Below are 8,231 nucleotides of genomic sequence, written 5' to 3' on the forward strand. Positions count from 1 at the left end.
CTTGCCTTCCAGGGGAAAAGTGGGTGTGGAGAGAAAAACAGCTGGGGGAGGGGGAGTGAGAGGAAGTGAGATCAAGTCCTTCGGATGAGTTGATGCGTGTGCACAGGGAACCTGGGAGCAGGCGGAAGCAAACACACGTGGAAGGAGGCCTTTGGGAGACAGAGCCCAGATTTGTATTATCTGGCTGCTCTGCTGTCCTTTCTTTGCCCTAATTCTTTCTTTTTTCTGTCTTTTTTTTTTAAGCCTTTAACTTTGACACACTTCCTCTCCCTTTTCCTTACATGTGTCAGTTCTGAGTATTTTGGTTTGACTCAAGAGAAACAGACAGCTGGTACACCCTTCATTGCTTCAGTAACACCAGGCTGTTTATGTTCACACATTCCATCTGATGAGGGGAATGGGTGTTCAGGAAAGCAGCTCCGTGTTCTGAGCCTTTGTGATCTGGGGGTGGGGGTGGGCCATGGTGGGAATGGCTTTCTCCAAGTTCAAGATCAAATTGGTGAGACCTAGGGAGGTGTGTGCGAGTGGTGAATAGGTGTGTGTGTGTGTGTGTGTGTGTAGGACAGGAGGTGGCAGACAACTGAAACCATTTGATATCTGGGATCATGCCAGATGGCTCCATCATGACTCGGTAGGAACTAATGGGTTATTAGGGAGTGTGATGATTTTGGGGATAGCAAGGACAGCATCATTATGAAATTCACCATCCCAGCAGCAAATCAAGACCTGGCTTCCTGCTCCTCACTGTTCTCAGGACCTCTCATGACCCTCAGAGCAGTGTTCTCAGCCTCGGCTGCAGACTGGAATCACCTAGGAGCTTAAAGGACTACTGATGCCTGGGGTCCACCCCTGGAGAGTCTCATTTATTTGGTGTTGCGTGAGGACGGTGCGTCAGGATTCTTGAAATCTCCCCGGGTGACTGTAATGTGCAGTAAAATTGAGAACTGTTGTCTTAAGAGTCTCAAAGTGTGGCCAGTCAGCCAGCCCCTAGCATCACCTGGAACTTGTTAAAAATGTAGAATCTCAGGTCCCATCCCAGATTGAATCAGAATCTGCATTTTAATGAGATCCTCAGGTAGTGTGCGGGAACAGTAAAGGTTGAGAAACATGTCAGATCCTGTGTTTCTAGGAGATGTGACTGGCCAACAGCTTTGCTGGGCTGTTACATCAGTTAAAGGCCATAAAGGAGTGAAAACTGCGGGTTTTGAGGTCAACTATACCTGGATTCAAAATCTTACTTCTCTACTACTTATTAGCTGTGAGGTACTGGGCAAGTCAGTAACCACTTGGCATTTCGGTTTCCTCGCCTATAAAATGGGGATAATATATGTACATCTGTCTCACAGGACAGCTTTGAAGAGAAGCTACCTGTGAAGTGCTTTCCACAGTGCCTGACACGTAGCAAGGGCTGTGTGTTAGTTATTACTGCTACTATGAAGATGTGCCAATTTGATTGTTAGGACTGAGGATTTTTAACAAACATAAGTTCCTTGGGGCATTATACTGTGAATGGGTGGGAGAAAGGGTCAACTTGAGTTAAGCTATAATAACATTTCGTTTATTTTGTTTTAATTTTCTGCTAATTTTGGAATTTCCAGCAAGCATTATCCGAGACTGGCAGTTACTAAAAATGCAACCTTCTTTTCCCCGCTGATGGTTTCAGAGATGTATTCTGGGAACTGGGTGTTGGGACATCAGAGACAAATCACCTCCTTTGAGCTCTCTAGGTTATAGCCTGCTGGTGAACCCATTCCCCCATCCCCAGGGTCAGCCAGCCTGCTTCTGGGAAGCTGCAGACCTGCTTCTATTATATGGAAGCAGGCCTGGAGCCAGGCTGGAGGTTCTTGGCCCAATAAAAAGAATGCAATCCTCAGCAGAGCCTGGCCTCTATGACTCACTGCTCTGACGGACATAATTCATGTAACTAGATGAGAGGCTCATATATTTGCTGGCCACTGTTGTAATGAGTGGAGTGTAACTGACAGCCAATCAGGATCATTAGCCAAAAGTATGACTTCAATCCCAGCCAATCAGACTGTTCTCAGAAGACCTGGACCTTCCACAGGTTTCCTGTTATTTGTAATTCACTCGGAGGACATGGGTCAGGGACATAGGTAGAACAACCAGCTGGGGACTCTCATTTCTTTTGCTTTGTAAACCCAGAGACCTAACTCTTTGGAGAAGGGTTTTGAAAGTGGAGCTGGGAGACACCACTGGGAAAAAGTGTTTTGTGGCTGCATAAGTAGAGGACGGCTATCTATTGCATCCATCTCACGGAGACCCGGCATGCAATGAGTACATTGTGGACCTGGAATGGTCATGCTAGAGAGAAAACTCTGCAACTCTGTTTTAACTCAAGTTTTCATAAGGATATGTGCCACGGATTCATATTTAAAATGATGTCTATTGAATACCTGGCTAAACTAATGTTTCACAGAACAAATTTTAGGAGTGGGTTAGAGAATTTTGAATTCTGCTATTCATATTGCCTTCCATCAACCAACCAGTCAATCACTTAAATTATCTTTGGGTTCTAGGGGCTACTTTACAGGGCATCATTAAGAGGGGGTGTCTCTGAGGAGGTTACATTTAAGTTGAATCCTGAAGGATGAGAAGGAGCCAGCCTTGTGAAGAGCCAGGGAGGTGCTGGAGGGATGGAGAAAGCAGGCCAGTGGAAGATATGTGGACAGGAACTAGACTACGCAGGGCTTTCTAGGCTCTAGTAAAATGCCTGGATTTTCCCCCTGGTGTGATGAGAAGCCACTGAAGGACTGTCAGCAAGCATGGACATGGCTTGGTTACTTTTAGAAATATAGCTTTGCCTACTGAATGAAAGATGGCCTGTAGGGAAACAAAACTAAATGGGGGCAGGACACATCATGTTTTCCAAATATGGCCGCATACAGTAACTTCCATCTCACATATTCTTCTAGAACCTTCAAAAGTTCCATCAGGAGATGAAGTCTAACTATCCTTTGCTGGAACCCAGGCAGGATTTGATTTGTTTGTAATCAGTAGAATGCTGCAGAAGAGGTCTGACTCCCCTTCCCTACCAGGTGGCCATGTTGTGAGGAAGCCAAAACACATAAGAGGCTCCATGGAGGTGCTCCAGTCGGCAGCCCCAGTCTTTGAGTTTTTCCAGTCCAAGGGCCAGACTTATGAGTGAACAAGGTTTTAGATGACTTTATCTTCCAGCTGCCAGGATGTCTGCACCCCAGACATCAGAGAGCAGAAGTGGGTGTTCTTGCTGTGCCCTTTCCAAATTCTTGATCGTCAGAATTGTGAGCAAATTAAAGTGGTTGCTTTAAGCTGCTGCGTGTTGGGATGATTTGTTATGCAGCAGTAGTAAGCAGAACGGGGGAGATAGGTAGGAGGCTGTTGCAATGGCTCAGGCAGGAGAAGATGCTGTCTTGAATTTAGGACTGTCAATTCCCACTAACTATAGCTCATAGCAGGAACACAGCTGTAGCCCAAAAGAGCTGCAGCAAGGGAGCCTGCACAGCATGGGGAACCACAAAGTGACTCAAAAGAGAGCAGGTAAGGAAGTGGTACTTAGAAAATTTGGGTTTTGGTAAGTTTTCAGCCATAATTTCTTCAAATATGTTTTCAACACCCTTTTCTCTTTGTTTGCCTTCTGGTACCCCTATTATGCATAGACTGGCACACTTTATATTATCCTTTAGGTCCCTTAAATTGCTTTCATTTTTACCAGGAGGGAGAGGTGTGGAGGGATAAATTGGGAGTTTGGGATTTGCAGATACTAATTACTGTATATTAAATAGATAAACAACAAGGTCCTACTGTACAGCACAGGGAACTATATTCAATATCTTGTAATGGCCTATAATGAAAAAGAATATGTAAAGGAATATGTATGTATAAATGAATCACTATGCTGTATACCAGAAGTTAACATTATAAATAGACTATACTTCAATAAAAATAGCTTAGAAAATAAAAAATATGAGCATTTTAATTATTAATTAGTTAATTAATTTTATTGAAGTACAGTCAATTACAATGTATCAATTTCTGGTGCACAGCACAATGTCCCAATCTTGCATATACATATATTTGTTTTCATATTTTTAAAAGTTTAAGCATTTTTAATAAAAAAATAAAATGGATCTTTTTGTACCATCTTTTTTTGTTTTTACTTTAAATCCCATTTTTTTCATGGAAAAAGACACCAGAGAAGCATTCAAAAAGTGTATTTTCTACAAACTTGTGGTTGCCAAGGGGGAAGAGGGTGGGAAGGGATAGACTGGGAGTTCAAAATTTGTAGATACTGACAGGCATATGTAGAATAGATAAACAAGATTATACTGTATAGCACAGGGGAATATATACAAGATCTTGTGGTAGCTCACAGTGAAAAAATAATGTGACAATGAATATATGTATGTTCATGTGTAACTGAAAAATTGTGCTCTGCCCTGGAGTTTGACACAACATTGTAAAATGACTATAACTCAATGAAAAAATATTTTTAAAAAGTGTATTTTCAAAATTGACACAACATTGTAAACTGACTATACTTGTATCAAAAAAAAAACCAGTGTATTTTCTTAGGATTCCAGCTTCAGGCGTATGTGTCTCAGGCCTAGGGGAGCTGAGGCAGCCTCACAGAAGCCCAAAGCTTGTACCACAAGGCTCAGGAAAGATCTGGATACATTTTTGTAGCATTTTGTAGCACTCCTCACAAAGGAGGAGATCCTTAGAGATGCTGTCTGCAGTGCCAAGGTGGATGGAAGTAAATTATGAAAATGCAAGCTGGCCCTGCTTCCCAGAGCCCTTGAGGACCGAGCCCAGAGTGGCGGAGCAGCTCCAAGCAGTGAAACCAAGTAGCGTGTGAAGAGTGGGCTGGTAACGGGATGCTGGCTGGCGGGGCTCTGGCTGGCTGCCCCAGGGGAACTATATTTATACCAGCTCTCACAAGGCCGGCTCTGCAGCGCGACAGGACGAAGCCACAGAACAAGGTGACTGAAGGGCTGTGGTGGGTGTCTGAGGTCGCTGGCTGTTAGCTGAGTTCACAGGAAGGAGCATTTGTGCATAGACCCCCGGCTTAGCCATCCACCATCTGCAGGGAAGGTGGACTTGGAGGGTGTGCCCAGCCTCCGGGTATGAGAGCAGAAATCAATGCAGTGCTAATATTCCAGGTCTGGGAGACTGATGCTGCTGCTTCTGTGATTTTCCTGAACGCCGCGCTGTGTTAGTTTCACACAGCCTGTGGCTTAGAACGGCACAGCCCAGGGACGATGGAGGTGATCCCACTTGTCTCTTCTCACTGCTTAGAAAAGGGCAACCAAGAAGGGGCCGACGTTCTCCGTGTTCTCAATGAGTCTGCAGGTGCTGCAGACATCTCTGCATCCACTTCTGATAACCCAACTTCTTTGAACTGTATTTTCTTCATTTCTAAAATGAAAATTGCATCACTGACCTCATGAGAGTTGACAGACGAGACATTTATGGCAAAGCCTGGAACACTATGCTAGACACATGGTAGAAGCTCTGCTGGAGTCGCCTGCTTCTCTGACTTGCCCACACTGGGAAGCTGGGTGTCCTTCCCTCATGCCTCTTCCTCCCTTGCATAACTCTTTCCTCTGAGGCTTTGGGGCTGCTCTCTATAAGTTCCCTGGTGACTGAAGCTCTCATGATTTTTTGAGTTCTTCCTATCATATAGGCAATTGATGATATAAACTAATTTAAAACAAGTTTACATGGGTTTAAAGATTTAACCCTTCAAATGATAACTGCATGTTAGAAAGAAGCTACCTATAGAGGACATTTTCAAAGAGGGGGGCAGTGACTGGGTCAAAGTCTTGCAGTTAATTTACAGCAGAGCTGAGTCTAGCAGCAAGATTTCCTGACTTGTAGCTTTCATTTTACTGCCACTGTATTTTTCATTTTGTCTTTTGAGCACATGCATGTGAGAGAAAGGACATCTTTGTTAGTTGTCTTCTGGCCTCACTCACTGCCCCAACAATTTCCAAACCTGACCTTATTTTGTAGAATCCCACAATTCACATCAGGGATATTAAATACCTGGCCCGTGTGCAGTCACTTCCTCAGCAGGGTGGGTGTAGGCATCACTAATTGATCATGATGCTTCATCCTGCTGAGCCCTAATGCAGCCTCAGAAGGCTTCACAATATAGTGCTCCAGGCTGCTGCTGTCAATTGATTAGAGCTGACTGTGAAGATGAGACCTGTTTGTTATTCATCACCTGAGTCTTTTCCCCTATACAACTTCAAACTCAGTCCCTTCCTCTGGTCTCATTTATTTTCCCCTGAATTTGTCTTTGGAGGTTAGGTAATTTGATATAGGGTGTTAGAGAGTTCTAGTGAGATGGTACATTTTAGCAGGAACACCTGGAAACAATGCTGACCCAAAGACATAACATTTTCATGGTAAAAATGTGAGGCCTGAGGCAGGCAGTTGGTTTCTCTCCAGTTACGCCAGGCAGACGAATGGCTTCTGAGTCCATGTGCAACCCTAAGCAACTTACCAGCCATGTGACTTTGGACGAGACCCTTAATCTCCCTGAGCTTCATTTTCTTCACCCACTAAATGTGAACAACAGTTTGCAGAAACTCTTGTGGATGCCTTATGTCAAGAAGGCTTAGACTACAAAGTGATTCATCCCTGGGAAGTCGTTAGCTTTCCCAAGTTCTTCTTTGCATCCAGGGTGCTTTGAGGCTGGATGTGGCCAAGATGTGGTGCTATAGGAAGAGCACAGCTTCTGGAGTCAGACAGACCTGAGTTCAGTCTTGCATCTACCATTGACTGGTTGTAGAATGAACTTGGGCAAGTGACTCATCCTCTCTGAGACTCCCTCAAACCTCACAGTGTCCTTAAAAGGTTTCAGTGCCTAGTGGCTGGCATGAAGCAGATCCACACCAATCAACCAATCAGTTAATCATGGATGAATGAATAAATACATCCAAGTATTCACTGGGCATCTACAGTGGACCAGGAATAATGCGGGCCATAAGGCAATAAATAAGGCAGACAGATGAAAGATCCTGTTCTCATGGAACTTACGAGGTAGCTTGGGCTTATGCTGATGATTTAGGGACGGTCTCTCCCAGGTTGAACAGAACACTTGCTTTCCTGAGGGCTTCAAGTTCTCCCAGCACGCTGTGCCCCCGGGTAGGCACCAGGTTTGGGGGAGAAAAAATGTGATGTCTGGAGTTCCTCTGCAGGTGTTCTTGTAGAAGGAGAGAGGAATGTGCCCAGGTGTCCTAATGCTGGACTGGAGCTGGGCTGCAGAGGTGTTGCCCCAGGCTGGCAGGAGGCCATGTTACATCTGTGCCCAGCTTTGGCCGTTTCTTGGCTCCCTTGGAGCCACACAGAGCTGGGAGATTCTGCCAACTTGAAAGCCATCCAAGCAAAGAGCAGAACTTCCCAGGAATGGCTGTAATTTCTTGGTGGGGAGTTTAATTCTGTGGTGACAGTGCAAGGCTCCACGGAACGAACATCATGTCAATGCTATTTAATAATATGGTAACCACTGACCACTTAATTACACGGTAATTGTCACTTAGTGGCTGGGTAATTGCATAGTGAGTACCATCTAATCTCAGGGTAAAGGGTAAATACATGATTATTTCAGCCTCCTTAGGCACAGCATAGGTCACTTAGGAATTAGGTTTGGATTGACTAAGTATAAGTTACCTAGAAATCTGTTCTCGGGTGATTACTCCTGTCCTCCTTCCCTGACAGAGCCCCTAACAGTTACCATACAATTAAAGAGAGATCTGAAGATCTGGGGCCTCAGAAACTTAAAGGGACACTGCTGCCTTTAAAATCAATCATCACCTGTTGTGTAAGAGATATTCCTTGACTAGGGAGGAGGTGGAGAGAGGGGCACTTAAAATTCTACCTTTTCTAGTTGGCAGCAAAATTTTCTTCATTTGATGTGGGTGATTCAACACTTGATGCTGAAACTCAGGACAAATGATATTGCAAGATGTGAATCCAATACCTACCTCCATGGCCTCTTGTCATGAGCCCTGGGCTAGAAAAAGGGATGGTCTCTATTGTAGGCTAAATGGTAACTCCCTCAAAAGATAGGTCCTCATTTTCATGACTGGATCCTGTGAATGGGAACTTCTTTGGAAAGCGCCTTTGTCAACGTAATTAAGTTACAGGTTTTAATTAAAGATGAGATCGTCCTGGATTATCCAGGTGGGCCCTACATCCAATGACAAGTGTCCTTATAGGGGACA

At 44.5% G+C, this 8,231-nt stretch overlaps 1 long non-coding RNA gene across 1 annotated transcript; it reads left to right on the top strand.

Moving 5' to 3' along the window:
• The first annotated feature begins 455 nt into the window (after positions 1-455).
• LOC140689660 (uncharacterized) lies at positions 456-3,308 on the top strand. Its single transcript, XR_012064677.1, has 2 exons — positions 456-499; positions 2,934-3,308. It is a non-coding gene; the product is annotated as an uncharacterized lncRNA (long non-coding RNA).
• Positions 3,309-8,231: the final 4,923 nt, after the last annotated feature.

The sequence above is a fragment of the Vicugna pacos genome, chromosome 27, assembly GCF_048564905.1.
Source record: "Vicugna pacos chromosome 27, VicPac4, whole genome shotgun sequence".
Classification (NCBI taxonomy): Eukaryota; Metazoa; Chordata; class Mammalia; order Artiodactyla; family Camelidae; genus Vicugna; species Vicugna pacos.